The 26,854-nt window shown below is 41.7% G+C and overlaps 1 long non-coding RNA gene across 2 annotated transcripts; it reads left to right on the top strand.

Moving 5' to 3' along the window:
• Positions 1 to 11,250: 11,250 nt before the first annotated feature.
• Positions 11,251 to 25,239, top strand: LOC123343752. Of its 2 annotated transcripts, none has more exons than XR_006572342.1 (4): positions 11,251 to 11,389; positions 17,893 to 17,953; positions 24,928 to 25,067; positions 25,179 to 25,239. It is a non-coding gene; the product is annotated as an uncharacterized LOC123343752 (long non-coding RNA). The 2 variants fall into 2 exon arrangements; XR_006572341.1 differs by lacking the exon at positions 11,251 to 11,389 and adding an exon at positions 13,201 to 13,395.
• Positions 25,240 to 26,854: the final 1,615 nt, after the last annotated feature.

Below are 26,854 nucleotides of genomic sequence, written 5' to 3'. Positions count from 1 at the left end.
GTCATCCCTACTTCTGCACTGCCACTGGCACCGGCTCTGCCTCCAGAGCTGGACTCCCAGCCAGCAGCTGCCACTCTTCAGTTACTCAGCTCTGAAGGCAGCACCGCTGCCAGCAGCAGTGCAGAAGTAGGGGTAGCAGTACCGCAATCCCCACCCCAATAACCTTGATACACCCACAACTCCTTTTTGAGTCAGGACCCCTACAATTACAAAACCGAGACATTTCAGATTTAAATATCTCAAATCATAAAAATGTACGATGTTTAAAATCCTAGGACCGTGAAATTGACCAAAATGGATTGTGAATTTGGTAGGGCCCTACTTATCACCTAACTAAAAAAGTTTACATCAGTAATAGAAATGAGCTGCAATATATTCCCAGATAATAAACATTAAGATTTGAGTACATATTGTTGTTCAAGAACACTGGAACCCCAGGAAATGTAAACTTAAGATTGCATCTCTAAGACGAGGCACCCAAACTATCTTCACTCTGCCCCCACACAGCTGCCCTGAGGAAAAAGGGCTTATAGTGAAATTTAATTGCAGTCTAAACTATAGAGAAACTACCATCACTATAATTTTACAGGAAAATGCCTTGCTTTTGCAACTTTAGAATTTCAGGTTTTTCTGACTTTCAAAACACAATGATCTTTGCAGTAAACTAACTGAAGTGACATTTGTAAAGCCAAAATGACTACCTGCATGGGTAACTGCTCAGAGATGAGTTAAGCCCCTTAGACCATGTAGGGTATGTCCAGCACAAGGTCACATTGCTTATATGAACACTGTGCTTCCTCATGACTCAATACAATTTTTGAAAATAGGACAGGTATCCTGCCTTCCAAAGATTAGTATCTGAGCAATGAGACACTACAGAAACACAGATCAGCTTTAAAGGTGCAATCTTTCACCTACTTATTATTATTATTATTACTACTACTATTACTATTATAGTAAATAACTGTTTGGTTTTACACATTGCAAACCATTGACATCAGAAGAATTAGATTTTGATTTGTGTTAGCAAATGACCAATTTGAGCATAAAGTACATACCAAGATGTAAGGTAATTGTTTATTGATGGAGAATCATTGACCCAAGTCTTTCAAAGTTACAACAACAGACCTTTAACCATTCCCTTAATATTTTTTAAAATCTTAGGACTAATAATAGGCTAGATTCTGCCATCCTTACCCACCCTGATTAACACTTATTTCCATAGCTAATTCCACTGAGGCTTTGACCCTGCACTGAGCTCCAGACAGGCAGACTTGTACCCACACAAAACCCACTGACCTCAGACTTTCTTATATTCACAAAGCATCTGGTACAACCCACTGACAAAGACAGGATACTGTAATAAATGATCCTCTGTGACACATCCTATGTTGAAGTGAGGCCTTTCCTACTCTGTGGACATTAAAGATCCTATTGTGCCTTTTGAAAGAGTGGAGATGTTAGCATCTAAGGGCTTGTCTACATTTCAAATGCTACAGCAGCACATCTGCAATGCTGCTGTTGCACCACTGTAGTTCTTTGGCACTGACAGGAGGCGTTCTCTTAGGAAATCCACCTCCTTGACAGGTGGTAGCTAGGTCAACAAAAGAATTCTTCCATTTACCTAGAGCTGTCTATTAGGGCTGTCAAGAGATTTAAAAAATTAATCACGATTAATCGCACTATTAAATAATAATAGAATACCATATAAATATTTTTGGATGTTTTTTACATTTTTAAATAGCTTGATTTCTATTACAACTCCGAATACAAATACTGTAGTGCAATCTCTTTATCATGAAAGTTGAACTTACAAATGTAGAATTATGTACAAAAAAACCCTGCATTCAAAAATAAAAAAAATGTAAAATTTTAGAGCCTGCAAGTCCACTCAGTCCTACTTCTTGTTCAGTCAATCGCTCAGACAAACAAGTTTGTTTACATTTGCAGGAGTTAATGCTGCCCGCTTCTTGTTTACAATGACACCTTTAAGTGAGAACAGGCATTCTCATGGCACTGTTGTAGCCGGCATCGCAAGATATTTACATGCCAGATGCACTAAAAATTCATATGTCCCTACATGCTTCAACCACCATTTCAAGAGACGTGGCCATGCTGATGATGGGTTCTGCTCGATAACAAGCCAAAGCAGTATTGACTGACGCATGTTCATTTTTATTATCTGAGTCAGATGCCACAAGCAGAAGGTTGATTTTCTATTTTGGTGGTTCGGGTTCTGTAGTTTCCAAATAAGACAGTTGCTCTTTTAAGACTTTTGAAAGCATGCTCCACACCTCATCCCTCTCAGATTTTGGAAGGCTCATCAGATTCTTAAACCTTGGGTCAAGTGCTGTAGCTATTTTTAGAAACCGCACATTGGTACCTTTTTTGTGTTTTGACAAATCTGCAGTGAAAGTGGTCTTAAAATGAACATGTGCTGGGTTATCATCCAAGACTGCTATAACATGAAATATATGACAGAATGCAGGTAAAACAGCAGGGGACATACAGTCCCCTCCACCCCCAAGGAGTTTAGTCACAAATTTAGTAAATGCTTTATTTTAACAAGCGCCTTCAGCATGGAAGCATGTCCTCTGGAATGGTGGCGAAAGCACAAAGAGGCATATGAATGTTTAGCATATCTGGCAATGCCGGCTACAAAAGTGCCATGAGAATGCCTGTTCTCACTTTCAGTTGACATTGTAAATAAGCGGGCAGCATTATCTTCTGTAAATGTAAACAAACTTTGTCTTAGCGATTGGCTGAACCAGAAGGAGGACTGAGTGGCCTTGTGGGCTCTGAAGTTTTACTTTGTTTTGTTTTTGAATGCAGTTATGTAATAACAGCAAAAAAAAATCTACATTTGAAAGTTGTATTTTCATGACAAAGAGATTGCACTACCGTACTTGTAGGAAGTAAATTGAAAAATACTATTTCTTTTGTTTATCATTGTTGCACTGCAAATATTTGTAATAAAAATATACACTTGGATTTCAATTATAACACTGAATACAATACATATGAAAATGTAGAAAAACATCAAAAATACAAGTTTCAATTGGTATTCTATTGTTTAACAGTGTGATTAAAACTGATTAAATAGAGATTATTTTTAATCATGATTACTTTTTTTGAGTTAATCACATGAGTTAACTGTGATTAATCGACAGCCCTACTGTCTACACCAATGGTTAGGTCGTCTTAAACTACATTGCTCAGGGGCTGTGGATTTTTCACCCCCCTGAGTGATGTAGTTGGTGTGACATTATTGATATGAACTGTGACCGTATAGATCATTGTGGCAACCAAGGTCCTATAGTTGCACCAAATTTTGTACAAAGGAGGTCAAGTAAGGTGTCTATGGAAAGATTGTAATTTGCTAGTTATGATTATGCTGTCTGTATGTGTGTATCATTTTTGTATTTGAAGTTATGAATATTGGCTATGTACTTGTATTTCAATGTATTTGATTCTAAGTAGCATCAGTGAAGCATTTGGTCAGCTTCTTGAGAAAGGACTATTCTGAATAAAAAGAATCAAGAAACACTTAACTGACAATGGACTTTGGGAGATAAATCCACATCTGAGCTTTCCTGGGAACATTCAAACTAACATGTAAACAATGGCGTCGGCCTGCAAAAAGCTGAACCATTCATGGACGTGTGACTTCCCCAGGTAGTACAAACGCCATCTTGTTGCTGTGATTTTGCACAGAAAAACAAAGGGGTTTCTGCCCACAAGAGAGAGACTATAAAAGGCCATGTCAGCCGCTCCGTGTTGTCTTCAGCTTGCTCAAGAGAGGGTCTCTCCATCCCAAAGAGATTCCTGAAAGAAACTGGAACAAAGGACTATAAGTAAGGGGTTGTGAGTGATTGCTGGACCCAGGTCATAAACTACAACGTTGGTCTGAAAAGGATTGGGCCCAGACTAGGAAAAAGTCTAGTCTGTGAAAGAAGTTTATTGGGACATCTCTGAGAGTGAGATTTGGCTTTATTCAGTTTCCTATTATATTAGGCTTAGACTTGCGTGTTGTGTTTTATTTTGCTTGGTAACTTACTTTGTTCTTCTGTTATTACTTGGAACCACTTAAATCCTACTTTTTATATTTAATAAGCAAAACTGATTTTATTAATTAACCCAGAGTAAGTAATTAATACCTGGGGGAGCAAACACCTGTGCATATCTTTCTATCAGTGCAGGAAGGGCATCCAGCATGTCCCTTGGCCCATGCTGCTTCCTGCAGCCCCCATTGGCCTGAAACCTGCAGACACAGCAGGTAAACAAACCGGCCTGGCCTGCCAGGGGCTTTCCCTGAACAAGTGGCGATCCAAGTTTGAGAAGCACTGATATAGAGGACCTGCAGGGTGGATTCATGGCACGAGGAGAGCAGAGTGGCAGCGGAAGCGGTGGTTGGATGGCCAGTTTTGCTGACCTATGGCACTGTCTGCTGCCAGCAGCACCAGAACACAACAGCGGCGGTGTCCCTTAGCTGAGCTGAGCCGAGCGGGCTGCATGCTTGCTGTGGTATGGCGAGACAAGAGCAGGAGAGCAGAGTTGCAGCAGAAGCGGTCGTTCGATGACGATGGTTAGCAGTCCTACTGCACCATCTGCTGAAAGCAGTATGGCGCCTGCACAGAAAAAAGGCGCGAAATGATTGCTGTTGCTTTCACGGAGGGAGAGGCAACTGACGACATACCCAAAACCACCTGCGACAATGTTTTTGCCCCATCAGGCATTGGCGCTCAACCCAGAATTCAAATGGGCGGCGGAGACTACAGGAACTGTGGGATAGCTACCCACAGTGCAACACTCCGAAAGTCAACACTACCCATGGTACTGTGGACGTACTCCGCCGACTTAATGTGCTTAGTGGGGACACACACCATCGACTGTATAAAATCGCTTCCTAAAAAATCGACTTCTATAAATTTGACCTAATTCCGTAGTGTAGACAGACCCTTAGTCTGTCTATCTGTAGTTAAATTAGCCAAGAAAAATAATCATCATTGCATTTAAAGCGGTGATGTGTTCCACCTCTAAAAGGCTACACTTTGTAAAGTGAATTTGCAAGCACTTTGTGATTGTGCATGTGTGAAAGGAGTTATAAGAATACAAATTTCAAGTGTTCACTTTAAAAAGGACAGTGTTGAGATTAGTAGATCTAAAAAGTTTGACATTTAAATTGTTGTGCGTGCTTGGAAATGCTGCATAAGTCACTGCACTTTTTAAAGTGTTTTAATGCTTTTAATAAATAAATAGTTAATTCACAACCCTGTGATAACAAACCAGTGTGTTCACAGAAGAAGGAATACTTTTTAGAAGAAAGTAGTTTTAAGTTTCTAAAGCTCATGTTCTTCCCTTCACTTTACCATGCAGAGGGGAGAAAAACAGAGAAAAGCAACATTAACTAGTCCCTTAGCTCTGCAAATCCCATTAGATAAGTGTGGGTGTGGTGGTCATAGGGTGCAAAACCAGCCTTGTGGCCATTTGCAATGGTGCATCTGAAGTTGTGCTGCCATTGTTGGAGGGGACTTAGTGTACAGAACAAAGATTCTCAATGTAGATATGTTTGGGAAATTGTCCAAGGTTGGGACAGGAGTCCTATAGACAATAGTCTCCTTCATTACACAGCTCTCATTCATTCCCGGAACAGAACCATCCTATGCACTAAATGAGTCAGGGGTTTTGTGGAAAAAATAGCATGTGATCATGTAATTAAAGATTGTCTCATAATGCAGATCAGGGGTCGGCAACCTTTCAGAAGTGGTGTGCCAAGTCTTCATTTATTCACTTTAATTTAAGGTTTCACGTGCCGGTAATACATTCTAATGGTTTTTTTTAAGAAGGTCTCTCTCTCTAAAAGTCTATATATTATATAACTAAACTATTGTTGTATTGTAAAATAAACAAGGTTTTCAAAATGTTTAAGAAGCTTCATTTAAAATTAAATTAAAATGTTGATCTTATGCCGCTGGCCTGCTTAGCCCGCTGCTGATCTGGGGTTCTGTTCATCTAGGCCAGCAGTGGGCTGAGCGGGGCCTGCAGCTGGGACCCTGGCTGGCAAGGGTCCGGCAGCCAGAACTCCAGACCGGCAGCGGGCTGTGCGGGGTCAGCGGACGGGACCCCAGACTGGCAGTGGGCTGAGCGGCTCAGCCTGCTGCTGCTCAGGGGTTCCATCCGCCGGCTCCTGCCAGCCGGGATTCCGGCTGCCGGCCCCACTCAGCCCACTGCCAATCTAAAGTCCTGGCCCTGCCCACATACAGTGGGTACCTATCTTCTCCCTGGTTCTGGCCCATTCTCTTCCTCTCTGCACTGAGCTAACAGTGGGAGTGCACTGAGCCCAGGGCTGGGGGTGAAGGAGCAGGCTGGGGGTTGGGGTGTAGAGTCCGGCCAAAAAGCTAGAATGAGGGAGGGGGCTCAGGGTTGGGGCAGGAGGTTTGGGTGTGGAGCAGGATAGGCCGGACCAGGCTGGGCTGGGCAGGATTTTTAATGGCATGCTGCTGCCTGCCAGGACAAGCCATAGGTTGCTGACCCCGACGTAGCTAAAGAAGGTGCTGAAGCAAGGTTGCCAGAATTAAGTCTGAATATGTATTTCCTAACATATGAGTGTTTGACTTTGCAAACTTATTAATATTTTAATGTCATTTTGTTTGTGTTTTTCCCTAGGTTTCTAAAAAAGCAAACTGAAAATCCAGATATTCTATCATGTGGCATCATACTGACATCTACATGGGTTTTGTGATGGTTGAAATCTTTAGATCTAGCACACAGACATGCCACTTGATCAAACAGGGCAAATGATAATTGGTCGTAATCCTTGGTGTGGCCGGGACACTTTGCCAGAGGATTTCACGGATATTTGCTGACAGTAGGGGAGTGGTGAGATGGAGGAATCATAGACTCATAGGGTTGGAAGGGACCTCAGGAGGTCATCTAGTCCAACCCCCTGTTCAAAGCAGGACCTAATCCGCAACTAAATCATCCCAGCCAGGGCTTTGTCAGGCCTGACCTTAAAAATCTCTAAGGAAGGAGATTCCACCACTTCCCTAGGTAACCCATGGAGAATGTTAGGTTTCTTTCCAGCCTCTGAAGGGAAGTGTGTCTGGTGAGAAGAGACTCTTCTGCCCATTTCTCCCAAGTTTAACCTCTTCTGCCTCTTCTCCTCTAACTTGTCTCTTCTCCATACCCCTCTCCTCATCCCAGACCCATTTTCCTCACTCAATCAGTCTCAGTCTCCCACTCTCCAGCCCAGTCTCCATCCTCAGTCCCAGTTCCTACACACACTACCCTGGTTCCTTGTCCCCAGTCTTCTTACCACACCAGTTTCAGTTCCTCTCTCATAGCTTCTCATTTGATCTCTCTCTCCCCTACTCAGCATCCAGTCACCCTAACACCTATATTCCCTGTCCACATTGATTTCCAGCCCAGTTTCCCTTCCTGGGATCCTTGTCCAATTTCAATGTCTGTTCCCCATACCTTCCACCAACCGAGCTCCCCCATGCTCCAATCTTTAGTCTCTTTGCCCAGTCAGCACCAGTTCTCTCCCACACCTGCTTTTCATCCAATCTGTCTCCCTCCCCTCTCATTTTCCTTGTCCCACTGGTTGCCAGTTCCAGTTTCCTTGTCCATCCAGTCCCAATCTTTTCTGCCCCACTCTGGCTCACAGTCTCCATTTCCTTAGTCACCCAGTCCATCTGAGGTACTTATAGAGCCCCTATATTGCCATAGTATTTGAATACTTCACAACATCCTTGTTAGGTAAGGAAGAACTATTATCCCCCTTTTTACAGATGGGAAACTTTTGGTCTGTTTTTGTACAGCACCTACCACAATAGAATCCTGATCCACAACTGGGGCTCCTAAACATTCTGATAATACAAACAACAACAAGAAACAGAGAGACTAAGTGACTTCTCCAAGCTCACACAGGAAGACCACTGCAGAGCAGATAATTGAACCCAGGTCTCCTTGGTTCCACGCTAATGCCATAACCATTGGATGATCCTTCCTTTCTTGACCCCTCCCTTAGCTCCTTTTCCCAATCTAATCCTCTCATCCTCCTTTCCCCCAGGTTCGGCTCTTGTCCCCTTTCCAAATGATTCAAGTGGCTTCTTGCTGTATGCTGCCTGTGAAAATCAGTGGGCACAGTGAAGGCATAGCAGAGACAGTCTCCTTGCTTTCAATTCAGTTCCAGTACCTGGCCCTGACTCAGCCCAGAGCTGCAATTGCAGGAAAATTTCGCTCAGCCCACTGCAGCCCTGAGCTAGAGCACATACAGTGCAGACAGAATCTTGAAGGAATTAAGCTGCAAAGCTCTAGCAAGTCTCTACTGAGCATGTAGAAACGGATTTTTCAAAGGCTTATAATTTAGCCAAATTTGGGTGGATTATCTCAGAGACAGCAAAAGGCTCATTCCTGACAGAAAGGCCACCCCCTACCAAATTTCAAAGTTCCTGCTCCAAAGCATAGAGGTCTTCGAGTTTTTCAAAGAAAATGTCATCAGACTTTTTTTTTTATTATTATTATTATTAAACAGAGACAAAATTTATTTTTCCCCTAGCCTTATTCTCAAAAGCTACTGAACTAAAAAAAATTCAGCCTGAGACACACATCCAGCATGGAAAATTTCATCCCAAATAGTTAAAAGTGTGGCAAAGATATAAGCAACTTAATCCAGCGTTTTATATTACCAGTACAAGACCCACCTAAAACTGGGGTGTGAATCTTTTTAACAAAGCCTAATGTTTCAAACCATTAAGAGGGCATATAATACTATAAGTGGCTTTCAAATTATAAATGATGTGAATTAAAGAGCAATATAAAGCTACAAATAAGTGATTGTTTTAAAGGAAGTTCCTGCATTACAAAAAATAGGTACCATAGCATTGAAAGTACACTAAGCCCAGTTGTGAGCTGGAGCCAGTTCTCACAGGTTCCCAAGAACCGGTTGCTAAAATTAGACCTCCGTGGAGAACCGGTTGTTAAAGGGCCAGGGAGTGGGCAAAGAACTCCGGTCCGCGGGCCGGACCATCTTGTTGCTCCCAGGATTCCCAGCTGGGGAGGCTGAGGCTCCCCCAGCCCTTCCTCTGCTTCCCCCCAACTGCAGCGTGGCCAGCCACCGGCAGCAGCTGGGTAGCTCAGCTGAGCTCCGGAGTCGTCCTGCTGCTTTGAGCTGCAGGCAAGGTAAGGGGGGAGGGGGCTGCAAGCTCTAGGGCTGCCGGGGGGCAAGTGGGGCAATTTGCCCCAGGCCTTGCAGGGGCCCCCGGCCCCATGAGTATGTCTCCCCCTGCCCCCCCCTTAAATCAGAACTTTTTATAGGGAACCGGTTGTTAAGATTTTGGCAGCTCATCACTGACTAAGCCCTACAGAGAATAAACAGTAAATATTGCAGTTTATTAATAAAATGTTAGTACAGAGAAAATGAGAGACACAGAGGTACACCCAACCTCTCAGTTTGTTCTTAAGATTGTAATCAATAATGTTTAACACAAAAAAAACAGTAGTTAGCTACAAGAGTACTGCATTGTAATAAGAACACCAGTTGTGCCACATTACTCATATGAAATACTGCCACAAGCAGATTTTTCATATGAAAAATTTTTCTAGAAACAAACTAGAGCTGTAATCATGGGCATGTGTTTCATTCAGTTAGAATGTGAATGGTATAACAATCTGATCAGGAATAAGGGAAAGCTACCAAAAGAGTCACATCCATACGCTAACAAAGGTACAGATGATAAAAATAAGCAAAAGTCTCCAATTCTTGGCTTATAAAGTGCAAATAAAATAATATAAATATACACACCTCAATATTTAGAACTGGTCTGCAGTAACTCTGATTATATTTAAGTACTGGAAATATGGGAATTCTTAGAAGTGGGGAAGTCTTGTACTTATCTGCATGCAAAAATCCAGAATGATTTTCCAGTTCATACTTGTTTGTACATACACTAATTTACTTTACCTATGTTTTGCCAAATGAAGTTGAGATGAGCTTTCCTAACAGTTAAACACAACACTTTGCGGGTCAGATTTGTACCCCACTTTGTACATTTGATGTACATGCATTATCTCATATTTGTACTTGTTTTTATTTTTATTTAAAAAGTAGATTTTATTTTCTACTCCTGGTCCCTCAACACAATGCCTCTGCTGCTGTGATAAGCATGTTGTATTTTACTAGACATTTGAGCTGGTAGCCATAAGTCAGAGTGAAACTGAAGCATAATGACATTGTGACAAGAAACAGCTGGATTTATATTTTTTAAAATCATAGGCCTGCTCTACGCATAAAGTTGTACTAATATAACTAAAGGTATGATTTTATACTCAAGTTAAATCAGTGCAACTTCTGTGCATTGTCTCTCTTATACCCAATTTTAAACAAATTTATCATTTTAGCTGCACCTCTAAGGCTACAGACATAAGTTAAACCAATATAGCCACTTTCAAAAGATATGAGAGTCCACCCACAAAAGTTGCACTCACTTAATTAAACTGATTTAACTTAAACCAATACATATTCTGTGTGCGGATAAGCCCTTATTCAATGACAGCCTAATGAGGGCCTCTCCAGTGCCTTCAGAAACAGCAGTAGGTATTAAGGAAGGAAAGGCCAGAGAACATGGTGGGTCAAAAGAAGAGAGGGGAAATTATTATTATGGCAGCATTGCCTGGGAACTAATCACAGTCAGTGCCCCATCATGCTAGGCACAGAACAAACCACAAAGCAGTAAGCAGTCCCTTCCCTGACACCCTGTCTTACCCACACCAAGGAAAATGCCATGTTAACTCCACTAATAGTTACCAGTCCCACGCAGGAGGAGCCTTGAGGCAGCTGGTGCCTTCAGGGAAGTCTGTTTCTTAGGAGAGGAAGGCCTGTTTCAGCCCCAGCTCCCCCAGCAGCTGGAGGGTCATGGAGGCTGACTGGCCAAGTCCCTCCAGCACCACCCCGCTCCCTACCCTCTAAACAAAGAAGGGACGGTGCCTCTCACTGCTCTCTCCAAGCCAAGGTCTAACAGGAAGCAGCAGGGAGACACTACCCACACTCTTCTAGTTCCCCTGCTTACAGCAAGGTTGCTCTGGCCAATGACCATAGAGCTGGAGCCAAAGCAACCAGCAGTTTTTGTGGGTAGAAGGTCTTGCTTCTACTTCCTGCCATAAGTCTCCCTGGGGGACTCCAGTGCCCTCTGGGAGCCTGTGAGAGAAATTGGAAAATGGGAGTCCCCAGCGTGAAAGCAGAGGCCAAAGGGCGCTGCTGGGGGCTGGGGAGTCCCCTGCTGCTTGTGGGGGACCTGCAGGGCTCTGGCAGGATGGGCTTGTGACAGCACTGGCCTGAGCCTCGCGGTATATGCTTGCACTGTGCCGCAGCCTCCCTGTGTGACGTGGGGTAAGTCACTTGGCCTCTCTGCCTCAGGCCCTAAAATGGAGCTAATAATCATCATCCCTGTCCCCTCCCCTTTGCCAGTAAACTCTTCACAGCAGGGGTGGTCTCTCCTTGGGTGTTGGTACATAGCCTAGCCCTGAGTGCAGCTGGGTGGGTGACACTCCTGTAGTACAACTAATAACAATGAAGAGCAAGTGGCTCAGAGTTCCTCCTTCCCCTGCTTGCTTCTACCTCCTAGGTAGCTGCTAATGATATGAAAACATCATGGCCTTGTTTTGTGGAAACAATATGGTTCTTCTGGCCCTATACCTTTCTCTTGGGATTTATCTGCACAAAACTTGGAACTAAAATAGCTAAAATGGTTGCAATTTGTACTTTGTTATTTTGGTGCATATCTCTCTGTGTAGTAAGAGTGCCCTATTTCTTAACTCTTAAATAGTTTATTATTTTCTTAAGGCCTTTGATTTAAATTATATTGAAATAAGGGCATTCTTATTCAGAAACACCTGTTAAGATAAAGCTGGCAGCATCAGTCTGGGTCAAATTTTGTGCAGAAATTCCATCATCTGCCATAAATCCCCATAGCACCAGACTTAAGGATACTGTAAATGAACTTATTCAGAGTGAATAGAAAGGAATTGCCTGGTGCAGGGCCGGCTCCAGGCATCAGCTTATCAAGCAGGTGCTTGAGGCGGCAACTCCAGAGCGGCACTTTCAAGTATTTGGCGGCAATTCGGCGGAGGGTCCCTCACTCCCATTCAGAGCGAAGGACCTCTCGCTGAATTGCCGCAGATCGCGATCGCGGCTTTTTTTTTTTTCTCCCTTCTTCTGCTTGGGGCGGCAAAACCCCTGGAGCCGGGCCTGGCCTGGTGCATTGCATTTATTATTAAGCTCATAGAAATTGTTCCATGTTGGGTCAGTAAGTACTGTGCTGTGCATGTTACATTTTAATATAATCCTGTATCATATTGTAATTTGAGAATCTACCACTGAAGATGACTCCACATCATTGTTATGCTGTATTTATTGATATCACACGCCATGATTTTGTACTGCTATTAGACACTTCAAACACTGCTGCATCCGATGGGCAGTGTCTATGATTGAGGTATATTAATCTTCCTTTGAGTAGATATGGGAGAATGAGCTACTTCTCTCAGGAAGGCTGTCTGGTGTTCTAAAGCAAGAATAAATCTGGGAAAAACAGAAGTACAAAACTGTCACTAGTATCTAATAAAATTAAGTGGTCTATTCGATTTCTGTTCTCCCCTGGATCTGTACATTCAAGCACTAGTCATGTGTATCAAGGAAAGAACAGTCCTTTACCTGTGGAGTTTCACAATCATGTATTCACAACATGCTGCATTTCTTGAATAATACATTATCTTTCTTTCCACAGGCTCACTACATCCATATCAGAATCCTTGTCATGCCCTCATTTGTATCCATTTTTCACTTCTCCTCCATCTTTCTCCTGAGACTCCACCTTCTGGTCATTTTCAATCTAGCCAAGAACAGTGAGAGGTCCCTTTGGAGCCTCTTTATGTCTTGATAATGTGAGGGGAACAAGGCTTTTTCTGAATATGTTTCTGAGTACGTGTGTGCTCTTGTTAGAAGGAGGGAGGCGGTACAATGACACAGGAAAAGAAAAAGGAAAAGCCAGCTCCCTGCAAAGGCAGGGAGAAGAAAATTCAGCACACCATGAGGGCTATATGCAAATTATCAATCATGGAGGGAGGAGCAGACAGTTGGATCTCATTAAGGAAAGATATTGTGGACTTTGAGAGGGGCTTTTGCAGATAGGGAGAATTTCTTGTGGTTTGGCCTCTAGTTAGAGAGGTGGTGTTTCTGTAGCCCACATGACTACAGAACAGGACTGTTGAACTCTGCACCAAAAGGAAAAGGACTGCTTATTGTAAAGGGAGAATTCTTAGTTCGGTGCAGAGAGAAACTGAGGCATGACTGTGCTCAAATGGTGAATGAGATAAGTGCTGTTTAACAGCCTAATAGTAAGTACTTGCAAGATTGATCTACTAAAGTCCATGGTAATGTTTAAGCACCTAAGAATAGGATCAACTTCTTCAAGAATTGAGCTCTAATGGTGCTTAACTCTGTACCCTATGTAGTGTATTCTTTACTTTATAGTCCTTATAATACAGAATACAATGTTTTCAACATGACTAAGAGCCATAACAAACTCTGGAGTAATGAGTAATATGAGCAGGTCTTTATACACTTTGTGATCTCTTAAGTTTGTATGCATTGTCCTTTTTAATTGTCTTCTGGTGTTTGTGTTTTGTTTCTTTGTATCAGAATTTTATGTTTCTCTTTTGCAGTTAATACCAGGGTAGCAAAAACTAGTTTGTTTTGTTTTGTTTGTTTTTGAAGATGAGAGAAACCAGAAGACAACAGAACTAAACACTAGCAAAAAGTTACCAATGAAACTCATTATTGTCCTTTTGGTTTCAATAGCAGTTAGTAGATCCATTCTCAGAGGCTCAGATAAGAGTTCTGCTTTTCAAGGGGCTTTAATATGAGGAAGAGCTAGAAAATAATTTGAGGTCTCCAACAGATGCCAATGCTTCTGGCTACCTCCTAACAGATCATCAAGGAGAACCATATTTGTGCCTTTTACTGTGACTAAGAAATGCTGAATTCAGAAAAGCAAAACAGTTGTTGGCAATGCAAAAAAGGGTAGATCAAAAACAGACTTTACTTGGATCTGTAAAGTACTAGCATTCACTGTTCTTATGTTTAACATTCAAGTGCTCTTTCTGGAGGATCCATCCTAAAGAATGTTTCCTCAAGAGTAGAACTTGCTGCTGTGTAAACTATTAGCTATTAATATTTTCTGCACATTAATGCAACTTCTTCTCAAAGCCCCAGATCTCATGAAAATGTATTATTGCCAAGCTCATTTCAGTCCAGATACAACATAAGTGCCAAGTCCTTTTGTTTGAGAACATGCTGTCATGAATAGTTAGTAAAGGGTTAAAGCATAGTACCTGGTGGGCATCTGACCTGAGGACCAATCAGGGAAGAGAATTTGAAACTCCTAGGAGGGAACTTTTCCCTCTGTTTGGGGGGGTCTTTGTCTTTAGCCGTCTGGAGTTACAAGGGTCCAGATGTTTTAATCAAGTCTACAAATTTCCCTCTTTCTCAGTACAAAACAGTCACATTACACAAACCACAGTTTGCTATACAGAGGATTGCTTTATCTTTCTGTACTCAAGTTATCATAGCCAGGGTTAGGGACTGTCAAACACCACAAACAGTTCACGGACTGCAGAGGGGTGTGGCCAGCGCCAGGACACAGACACAATGAGTGCCAAGGCCGCATCTAAACTGGAAACAAGACACAAAGAACTGCAATTACAAGACATGAAATTACAATTAAAACTCAAGGAGATTGAAATGAAAGAAAAAGCCAAAGAGGCTGATCACAAGAGACAAATGGAGATAATACAAGCCAAAGAGGCTGAGCACAAGAGAGAAATGGAGAAAATACAAGCCAAAGAGGCTGAGCACAAAAGACAACTGGAGTTGAAAGACAAAGAACTGGAAATCCAGAGACAGGCTCTGGAATTAGAAAAAACTAAACAGCAAACTCCACCCAATCCAACCCCTCTTCAACCTAATGATCAACCTTCTCGGAGAAAATAAGGGCCCCAGACTTTGACAAACCCTTCCTAGTTACCACCGATGCATCTGAACGTGGGGTAGGAGCGGTCCTAATGCAGGAAGGACCAGATCACAACTTCCATCCTGTCGTATTTCTCAGCAAGAAACTGTCTGAGAGGGAAAGCCACTGGTCCATCAGTGAAAAAAAATGTTACGCCATTGTGTATGCCTTGGAAAAGCTACGCCCATACGTTTGGGGCCGGCAGTTCCAGCTACAAACTGACCATGCTGCGCTAAAGTGGCTTCACACCAACAAGGGAAACAACAAGAAACTTCTCCGCTGGAGCTTAGCTCTCCAAAACTTTGACTTTGACATTCAACACATTTCAGGAGCTTCCAACAAAGTTGCTGATGCACTCTCTCGTGAAAGTTTCCCAGAATCAAGTGGCTAAAAACTGTTCTTAATATGTTTTCATGCTTAGTAGTCGATGTAATAGTGCATGTGTTTTATTACTCTGCTTGTTTTACAGTACTAGGAGGAAATCGCCGCCAGTGGATCCCACTGTGACGATTTGGGGGGCGTGTCATGAATAGTTAGTAAAGGGTTAAAGCATAGTACCTGGTGGGCATCTGACCTGAGGACCAATCAGGGAAGAGAATTTGAAACTCCTAGGAGGGAACTTTTCCCTCTGTTTGGGGGGGTCTTTGTCTTTAGCCGTCTGGAGTTACAAGGGTCCAGATGTTTTAATCAAGTCTACAAGTTTCCATCTTTCTGAACTAATTTCTTCTAGTCAAGATAGTGAGTATTAGAAAGATACGTTGTGTCCTCACCTAATAATCCTATGCTTGCAATTCTGTGTGTTTGTTATTGATTATTCTTATTCTGCTGTTTTGTGTACTGAGAAAGAGAGAGGATTCTCTCCAAAACTTAGCAAGGTTATACCCTATGAGTGTCCAGCTTGGGCTCATAGAGATTCTGTATTTTCTTGTTTTCCTTTTAATAAATTCTTTCTATAAAGACTTGATTAAATCCCTTCTACTGTGGATAGGGGGAGGGGCGAAGACACTCTCTCGGTGGTGAGACAGGCTTATCTCCGGGCAGAGAAGGGAGGGGGGAGATAGTTCCTCCTGGGTTTGATTCAAACAGTTGAATCAGGTATCTCTTTCCAGTGGCTAGGAGAGAGAGAGGGGGGGGGGAGGTTTCCCTCCGATGAGTGGATCTGTATTTCCCCAGGGAACGTCTCTGGAAAGGGGAGTGGGAGGGGGAATATAGGGGTGTCTCGGCCCACGTAATCGACCGAGTGGTGGCAGCCTGAAGGAGACCTACCCTAGGATTTTGGGGTGGGGGGAAGACATGCGGGTCCTCACTTTGAAATCGCCCAGTTTCAAGTGAGGGTAGACTCCTGACACATGCTAACTTTTGGGATCTGGTCTTCTCTCCTGTGAAAAATCTTACTTTTGTAAGAGTTTAACTTGGTTAGCAGAACAGTTATATCAAAGATTTTTGGCAAGTCAATTCCTAATAAAACTTTATTTTCCTACAGTATGCTTGGGAAGACTCCTCTTCATATACTGAAAGGCTCTCACTAGCCAATGGCTATTTTTCAAAAAAAAAAAAATTTCTTAAATTATAGCTCCTCTGTTTTTGGGATTGTGATTATATTTATATTATTGTAACCTCAATTAAAACTCTGATTATGATATATATTTAGTGTTAAAGGGATTCTTTTCTAAAGCATAGTGAAAATGGAAATTGGCAAGCCAGTGGCTATAGCCTTTTCTTGGGTTATATGTATCATCTGTTTCAATGAGTACTCAGAGCATCTCTATATGCACAAGGAATGTGGTGTGTGCATAAGACCCATGCAACCCACAGTGCAGTACTATAGACTAATAGATTTTTAAGGCCAGAAGGGACCATTATGATCATTTAGTCTGACCTCCAGCGTAACTCAGGCCATAGACAGTCACCCTGTAATTGTTGCATCAAAAGCAATAGCTTGTGGTTGAATTCTAACATAGTCTTTAAAGAAAGACACATTAATCAAAATGAGATTTGTGTTAACACTTGCGAGCAGACCAGAATGGACATGCAGCAGGGTCTCTGAATGTTGTTGATGTATATTAGGGCTACTGGCAGTTTTCCTGTCATTTAGCAACATTCATTAGGATGCTCCAAAAAATCCTAGTTAAAAAAAATCCTTAAGAGCCTCACAATTACTTCTGTTCCCACCTCACAGTACAATTTTATATTCTGTGCCATGTAATACTGTTTTCAGGGCTCATTTCAGCCTGCCCTGTCAGACTAGGTATGACTTTAGCATTCTCTTGATAATCATTATAGGCTTGTATTGCTTTTTCTTTTATTCTAAATCCCATGCAGTCACTTGAGTGGCCTAAAACATCCCTGTATAGGGTATGCACATACAGGAACCCATAGTATGGAATAGTGACTATGCTGTAGTCCTGGAATTTACCTGCAATGTGGACCCTGTTCCACATATACAACACAGATTTGTGCTCACAGGACCACATTTCACCCATTGCATTTGAAAGTATTGATAGGTTGTAGTAAATGTATTTTAAAATAAACTGATTGTTGTAACTGAAGCCTACTGTAATGTCAGTAAAAGTGGGGCCTTTCTTTAAAAATCTCAGCTCTTATTCTCTGAGTTTAGGACAAGGCATTATAGGCTATTAATAGACTTTTTATCAGAGTAAGTAGAGAGTTATGGTCTCAGATTTCCTAAATGTTTTATTGCCCTTCTAACAAACGATCAACTTGGTTACTTGCGCCCTGCTAAGTGTCCCTTTTGAAATGAGTGTTTACAGCAGTATTTGAACAAAACTGGATTTAGTGACTTTGTCTTTTGTTATCTTTTCAGAAAGGAAATAAACAGGGTCACTCAACAAGGAAGAAAACCCACAATAAAGAAAACAAGCATGGTCAGTTCTCTTTTTTTTTATTAAAATTCATTAGGATGCTCAAATAAAGAGTCTTTTAAAAATATCCTGAAGAGACCTGCAGCTACTGCTGTTCTCATCTCACAGTACAATTTTTTATTCTGTGGAATGTAGTATGATATTCAGGGCTCATTTCAGTCTGCCCTGTCAGACTAGGGCTCAGAACTAGCTGCTGCATTACGTTTAAGGGAGGGAAGAACTGAAAAACACAATCAATTTAAATATTGTCACTCCAGGTTCCCATGTCACTGTATGAAATTTCAGGTAGGACTCACTTCCCTTATAGCCCTGATGACTGGACCAGGCAGTGAAATATGTATAGACTTCATTGTGATAACTACTCTTCTGAAGATCACAGAATCATATTGATAACTGCACGTTTTGAATTGTTCCCTAGAGTTGAAATATATATTTAAGCATGGTTGAAATCTCTGGCTTTGATACAGCCATTTTTTGTTTAGCATTAAAGGTGACTTTCATTACATAATGTTTATTATTTTTATGTGGGGACTAGTAACTACTTGTACTATTAGAGCAGGAGTGGGCAAACTATGGCCCAGGGGCCACATCCAGCCTTTCAGATGTTTTCATCCAGCCTTCGAGCTGGGGCTTTCCCCGCCTGCGCTCCAGCCGTGGAACGGGGTTGGGGCCTTTCCCTGCTCTTCGCATGCCATGGCTCTGCTTGGCTCCCAGAAGCAGCGGCATGTTCCCCCCCCCCCCCAGCTCTTATGCTTAGGGGCAGCCAAGTGCCACCCCCCCGTGGTTCCGCCTGGCCACACCTCTGTGTAGGAGCCAGAGGGGGGACATACATCAAGCAGCTCCTGGAAGCAGCAGCAAGTGCTTCCTGGAACCTGCACCCCTGACCCCCTTCTGTGCCCCAACCCCCTGCCCCAGCCCTGATTTCCCCCCCGCCCTCTGAATTCATTGCTCCCCTCCTGCACCCCTGATCCCTCACCCTCAACCCCACCCCAGAGCCTGCACCCCTAGCCAGAGCCCTCACCCCTCCCGCACCCCAACCCCCAATTTTGTGAGCATTCATGGCCCGCCATACAATTTCCATACCCAGATATGGCCCCTCAGGCCAAAACGTTTGCCCACCCCTGTATTAGAGTAATATGAAAACAGTTTCAGTGTTAACAGTAAATTGAAATTTTGCTCCTTTCTTTGGTCCACTTGTAACACTTTCTTGTTTACTATTGCAATTTATTTTTGTCAGTTGTACATTAGCTAGGGAACATTAAATCTCAAATCTTGTTCTGCTGGGTTGCTAGTTGGTCTGTCTGTCCCAGGTGGATTGTTTTCAATAAGCCAGCTTGACAGATCATTTTATTTCCAGCAGTACTGCCTGTAGATAAATATAAGTTCCTGGGGAGAAATCTTCTAGAACCTGTCTCATACTTATAGGACCACGTTCTGGCTTTGGGGTACACGTATTTAAAAGGACATGGGCTGAAAGGGAAAAATATCACATGCAATTATTGGCCTTGTTCCTGGCTCCTTCAAAACAGTGAGAACTATAACTCTTCTGGCCCATTAAGATGCGGAGGGATGTGGCTGGACTTGGGGATCAGGGAGCATGGTCATAGGTTTCAGAGCAGATTCCCAGTCTGCTTGTCACTTCAACTGCACAGCTCCCTCACTCCCTATTTGGGTCCTACCATGGATTTTGTCACTTGTAATGGATGTTATTTCTGTACTCATTTAGTAGAGAAACAGAATCTGGCCCATGTTGCTTATCTAATAAATCAGCTACTGATAACAGTTGTGACAAAGTTCCTCCTCTACCTTAGTGGGTACTGCGCTTATTGGCAGATTTGCTCACCTCAAAGATTCACCCTGTGGGTCAGGAAACAGCCCAGAGACCTTCCCTTCTGGTAGAAGCCACAATCAGGTCAATTCCTCCTGTGTTTGATCAGGAGTTGGGAGGTTTGGGGGGAACCCGGGCCCACCCTCTACTCCAGGTTCCAGCCCAGGGCCCTGTGAACTGCAGCTGTCTAGAGTGCCTCCTGGTACAGTTGCACGACAACTACAACTCCCTGGGCTACTTCCCCATGGCCTCCTCCCAACACCTTCTTTGTCCCCAAGACAGCACCTTCCTCCTGATGTCTGATAACGCTTGTACGTCTGTCCTCCAGCAGTATGCCTACTCATGCTCAGCTTCTTGCACACCTCTTGCTCCCAGTTCCTCTCTCACACTCTTCCTAACTCCCCCTTGGCCTGACTGGAGTGAGCCCTTTTATAGCCTCAGAGGGGCCTTTATTAGAGTCAGGTGCTTAACAGCCTCACCTGACTCTTAGCAGGTTAATTGGAGTCAGGTGTTCTCATTAGCCTGGAGCAGCCCCTGCTCTGGTCACTCAGGGAACAGAAAACTGCTTATCCAGTGGCCAGTATATCTCCCTTTACTACTCTGCTGTTACCAACTGGCCTGGGTCTATCACACAGTATATATTGTGATGACTATATGGTACAAAGATAGCAATCATTTTAGTTTTAAAACTGTGTAAAATCCTTCACGAAAGGTCAAATATAGAGCAGCGTTTTTCACCACAACCATTGAGAAAATGGAGATACTCACTAAGAATAAGGGTCTTATACTGAGAGGTTCAGACCTCAATAGAAATTATGTATTCTGCACTGATCACGAATCTCTATGCAATTAGGATGAATTATAATAACTTGCAAAAATTTACTGTTAGCATGCTGAGAGAAGTGTTTCCTGATTTTTACTCCAGAAGTTCTCAAACTTTTTTCATGTTATCATCTACATTTTAATAGTCTGAGTGTCTCATAGACATATCACCAACCCACTTGTGATTGCCTAGCCATCTCTCCTCCCATTTGCAATCTACAAAATCCCTGTGGCACCTAAAGCAATGGCTTGCCATTTAACAGAAAGAAAGTGGTTTTTTAATAATCTCGTAAAGCAATTTAACAGCTGGATACAAGGAGTAAAGCTAGTACCATGTGATCAGACACCAGCTCACTGCAGACCTGGAACTGCTTTATTTTGTCAGATTATTGGGCTTCAGTATAGATAGTCACTCAATTTTTAGATACAGTCACTGTTGAGGAAATCTCTACCTGCTAGTCTTTTGTGACACTACACTGTACTGAATTGCCTCTGAAGGTCTAAGAGTTGCTTTGGCATAATTCTAACATTGTCATGATACCATAATTATTGTAGGTTTGTACTGGCTTTGCTTTGATTCTAAATCCCATCAGATTAGTGGGGAATTCACAGTCATCCTACACAATGAAAAATAACTACTTCTCATGAACATCAACTGTTGCTATGTAGTAACTCCTAGCCAAGTTAGAAGAACAGCATTTGTTTCCATTGCTGTTATCTCTATGGGATTGAAGATGCTGGGGAATCTCGGAGTGTCACCTTTAAAGTACCAAGCAGAAAAGTTTTAGGCATATGCAAAACCACAGAAAGAATAACCACTAATAGCACACATGAAGAATTGGTAATCTATTCACAGAGAAATATAGCACAAACATAGGATAAAGCTGTAGCTCATCATACGAAGAAAAATCAGTAAATTAAGTACAGATGGACCTAAACTGGAACCATAAATCAACAAATTTTGGTGTGTGCTTCTTTGAAATCTGGATCTTAATTTCATACAAGTGCAGGGGACTGGACTAGATGACCTCTCGAGGTCCCTTCCAGTTCTATGATTCTATGAATTGGGCCTATACCTAGCATAACATCTAGGGCTGAGAATCAAAAGGCATGTGATCTTTTCTTTAAATTTAGATTTGCTGCTTGGGACCATCGCTATTAGCTGATTTGCATGACATTTTTGATGAACTAGGGCACTCTGTAGCCCCTTTTACTTTTTACATACATTTTCAGTTTGGTTTTAATATATTTTGGTTTTACATGAGTCTAATGCACTGATCTTACAATAGGGATTTTCTGGGTAAATAATTTTATATTCAGGGTACTATGAATAAAAGGGATTGGGAGAAAGTTAAGCTTGAGAGGCCAAAATATATTCTGCAGTGAGTGTAACAAGTTTCCTTGCAGGACACAGAACAGACTATTCTTGACTGTCTGTTCTGCTGTCACATGGTGGCACAGTCTCCCTACTGAAACTGCTGACTTGTCTGGAATATCTCATCCTCTTTTGGTCTGTCTCTGGTCCTTCTACTCTCCATAATCCCACAAATGTGCATTAAGTGAAAGACAAGGATGGGGCAAATTAGGAAAGCCCACTAGCCTCCTCCAGAAGAGGAGCAGTTACTGCCTTCTGCAGTTTGGTGGTGGTGGAGTTACCATGATTCAACTGTGTTATGTCTTAGACACGATCTGAATTAAAATCTCTCTTCCCATACCCCTCAAAAAAACCCTGCATTTCACATGTTTGGGACCTGTCCTCTATCCTATCAGTTCTCCAGCCATTCAAAGTTTTCCAGGAAAACAGGGTGGACAAACCTTTAATATCTAAGATGAACTTGTCAAGATGTGTGAATTTTTTCAAAAATAACCGTATAGGCCTTTTTTATTTGTCCTCTTTGCTGGTTACATTTAAAATGTAATAGTAAATGGAATGGGAAATAGATACATCTACTCATGGGCCAATTTAAGCAGGGGATAAATGGGGGAACACTGGTGTACAGCTATTGAAGTGAGTAGAACTACACTAGCTGACCATGAGCATGTTTATTAAGAAGTTTATATTTATCTGTAATTGCCCATCTGAGGATAAGAGCTCTTGACTATTTGTCATTGCTACTGTCAGGAACTAGATTATAGCTCTAATAACCACATGCATAAATTAAAGTACAGTCTAACAGGTGGGACTGTGACCTATACATCTGAAAAATGGGTTCCCTTAAAGTGACAGATGGTATACGAGTGCTGCAACTAGTGTCTTTTTGGCTGTCGAAATGTTTTTGATATAACCACCAAACAGTTTTCTGGAGTGACATTTCTCCAACTGGATTGGTGCCCATAAGACTTAAGCACTACTCACTTGTTAGTCATAACTAGCTGTGTACTGCTTATGAATTATTGCTGTGATATCAGCAACGAATTATAAACATAAAATTTGTCACACAAGCAAACTAATACAGGAAGAATAAATAAATCATTACAATGTAAGAATATCTTAATTACAATTACTTTTTAGAGTTCTGTACTTGTGTGATTTTAACAAACATTAAAGAACCACCTTTCTGGTACTGAAAATGAGTTGTTACAATCAACCAAAGTAGTACTGGTGTTTAACTGTAAAGAAGTCCCTTTGGATCATCGTTGTACACGGTATTGCCATTCTTTTCACAGGTCAATAACCTGTGTAACAACTTATTGTTGCAAAGCAGAGCTACAGTTGGGTCTAGGGCTATGTATTGTAATGTTATAAGAGATGGTTAGAATTATAAATTCTCAGTAATAAATCTTCAGACAAAGTGGAGGTAGTGAATTGATTACAAGAATAACAAATATTTGAAACACCTGACACCTGTAGCTAAGGTTCCACAGCCAGCTTAATTATCCTGTGGGGCCTGAATGTTAGAAAGTTTTTCTGATTAAAATTTATCACAAGGATAAGTGTGAAGGGGTCCCAGTTGTGTTTAAGATTAGAAATCAGTTTATTATTTAATGGAAGCATTACTGTGGTTTCATAATGTACCTTCCCCAAATGTTACATATTTCTAACACCCCCAGTTAGCTGTATATTCTCCCCTCAGGACTTTCATTTTGGAAACAAGGGACAAACAGACTAATCTTTTCAACTATGTATCTGCACATTGGTGTATATATAAAACTAAATAACTGGGCCACTCAGCTCTGGAAAGCAAGCCTAAACCAGTTCCTGAAGACCTAGAGCCAGTGTGGAAGCTCTGTCACATTTCCTGGTACTGTGTGTGCGGGGAGGAGAAGGGACGGGCACGGCACCATGGTGCATCCTGTTCTTGAAAAACAGTGGCAATGTGATCCCTCAGTGACAAGAGGACTCTTGGAGCCAGCCAGGTATAAGATAGGGTAATGCTAAGGTTGCTTTACCTTTATGGCAGGGACCTGACTAGCCCACAGAGTCTGGATTAGAGACACTTGCCATCCCTTCCCCATTGCACTGAGCATATCTTGTCAGCAGCAGAGGCTCTACCCAATATTTTTATTCTAGTAAGAAAAAAAGTGTTGCAATTAGAAGAAATCTCTCTCTAAAAATAGTCATTGCCTGTTTACAATCAGCAAGCAAGTACTTTGGTAAGCCATTATTATAGCCCTGGCAAGATGAGAACTTGCTTGAATCTGTCTTGTTTTCAAAATTTCTTCTTTGACATTCTTTTAAGAACTGGGATATGCCAGACATTACCTTAACTAGACCTGCCTTTGTAATCTGAAATCAGTTCAAATTCCTTCTTACCTTCACAAAAACCTTCTGATAATGGAATATAGATGCTACAGAGGCTTAATATCAGATGAACATGACATGCTCATGCATAGAATGTCTGCTTGTCCTAGCAGATGGGGAGTTTCCCAGTTAAGAAGAAAACCAACAAATGTGAGACATTACCAAAGAAGCTTGTCTATCTTTCCTTCCATATTGTCAGCCAAGAAATAACCTTAACTGTGGCCTTAGCAAAACTTTGGCTAGTAGCAATGAAGAGCTAGCTTCAGGGGCAGAAACCTTTATTTTTGTTTCAGCAGGCATGCAAAAGTATCAGATACAGTGCCACAAATTATTAGTAAGAGAGGCTAATGCCACTTTACAATTTGTACTTACATAAGACAGTATAGGCAAACTAATACACTCAGTGAGGAACCCTGCTTTGGACCACAGAATTTCAATATGCATAGTTCAAGTACTGCTCTAATCTTCTTTCCAGGTGACTTCTATTTTGTTTTATTTAATCACAGCATTGTGCCTGTTTTAATGGTGATTGGAAATGTCTAACTTCAAAAATATCTGGACTCAACATAAAATCATGTTTTACAGCATCTACTCCAGAAACTCACTCAAATAGAACAGCAAGAGTCGAAAGGGAGAACTGAGGTGCATCGTCAAAGCTGCGTGGAGCAAATGATGAAGACATCAGCCATAGTACCCTATGCAGCACTTCTATCTGGTCTTGCAAGGTAAGCATGGCTGAACCAAGTCACAACTTTCTTAACCGTTACTTTTCCCATTTTTTCCCCCCTCTCAGGTAAAGAAGTTATTTTTAAGCTCCAACATCCATCTTTATTCAGTTCTTTTCCAGGCATTGCAAGAAAAAGTTTACTTCTCCCATATTGACTATAATGAAACGGGTCTCCTAAGTGCAACAGAATCCTGTTGTTCAAAAACAAACATGTCTGAATAGAAGTTATTTCTCCTGAAATGCATTGCCGTTATGAAAACCTCTTACTTGACTCAATTTAAATAAATTGTGTTTCTTTGAGATAAACAAGATTCTAGTGGATTGTATAGACATCTTAAACAACTTAGCAAAGGAAGATATAGCTTTGAGTTAAAGGGCAGCCCCAATATGACAGAGCTCCCTTGGTATTATACAGAAATGCTCGTTGCCTTTCACTGTAGAAGTGAGCAAGAAGGGGCAGCGTTATAACCTAAATTTATTTAAGTACTTCCAGAATGTCAATATTGTCTGCACACATTCATCCATAACAACTGACTTACCGGAATCTTGAATGGTTATTCTCTCATACATGGTCTACATAGAGGGCAGGAGGATGAAGCACTAAAACATGCTGCATGCCCCTATGCATGTTTTCCTGTTTAATCTGCAATTAGGGATAATCTACTCAAGGATTACCCATACCTTGCCTAGCAACAAAATATCTTGAACAATTAAAGCATTGGTTTTAGGATTTTAAAGATCAAACTACTTTTAAGATGAGTCTTGATTTTCTGGTCATTTTAGAGCATAACTCTGTGGTGTCTTAGATTGAGGCTGAAACTTCCATTTAAAATTGTCGTATTTAACAAACGAAGATTTGGAATGGAAATCTCACTGGAATGCTTAACCTGCAATTTTGGAAATAACAGCCTTTCTCCAGGGAGATGGCAAAAGCTTCTGTAGACTCAGTTATGCATTTACAGAATTATTAGGCATATGAACTAAGACAAAAAGTTCTCTGGACTCAATAGTTTCCTATGCAACTTACTGTATAGGCACTCCATAAGCATAAAGAGGTACTAAGTGAGGCCTAAAGGAAGTAAAATATTAAAAACAAATGTCTTCTGCAACAGGTTGATCTCCCCTACCTTTCCTGTACAGTAATATACTTTCTAGCAATGTTTTTAATTATACTATTTTATATTTTTATACTTCCTTTCATCTTAAGGGATTCAAAGTCCTTTACAAAATGAATTACAAACTGTGGGCCAGAGTCTTCAATGGAAGTTACAGATGCTTGGTACATCTCAGAATAAGTTGTGTGTTGGACAGAATGTAATTGTCCAAGTTTGACTGTGGTAGTGCTTCTAACTCTTGGAGGCTGGGGCAAGAAGGGGAGGGTGGAATGAAAGCTTTAACAAACAAGTGTCCTGAGTCTGGAAGGAAAACACACACACACACACACACACACTCTCTTTCTCATGGTGAGACATTGCTTCCACATGGCCACATTATAGCCCTGATGGCATGAAAGTGGTCATGTTACGTGAATATTGTTGCCTGTGTATTAGGCCCTTATTGATATAGCTTGAAACAAAATCTTATTATCGTCCTTCCCTGCCAGTAAGTGCTCCCATGAATATGAGACAAGTATTTTGAAGAAAGTTAGGTCAGGAAGTGGAGTCTTACAGGTAGTTCTGAACTTGGTAAGACCTGTGAACATTCTCATCTGATTCAGTTGTGAGTACCATAGTCTAGGACCAACTCTGAGAAAGTTCTATGCCTCATAATCCAGAGTTTCATAAT

Source organism: Mauremys mutica, chromosome 11, assembly GCF_020497125.1.
Source record: "Mauremys mutica isolate MM-2020 ecotype Southern chromosome 11, ASM2049712v1, whole genome shotgun sequence".
NCBI classification, from domain to species: Eukaryota; Metazoa; Chordata; order Testudines; family Geoemydidae; genus Mauremys; species Mauremys mutica.
This window is presented reverse-complemented; position numbering and strand designations above follow the sequence as displayed.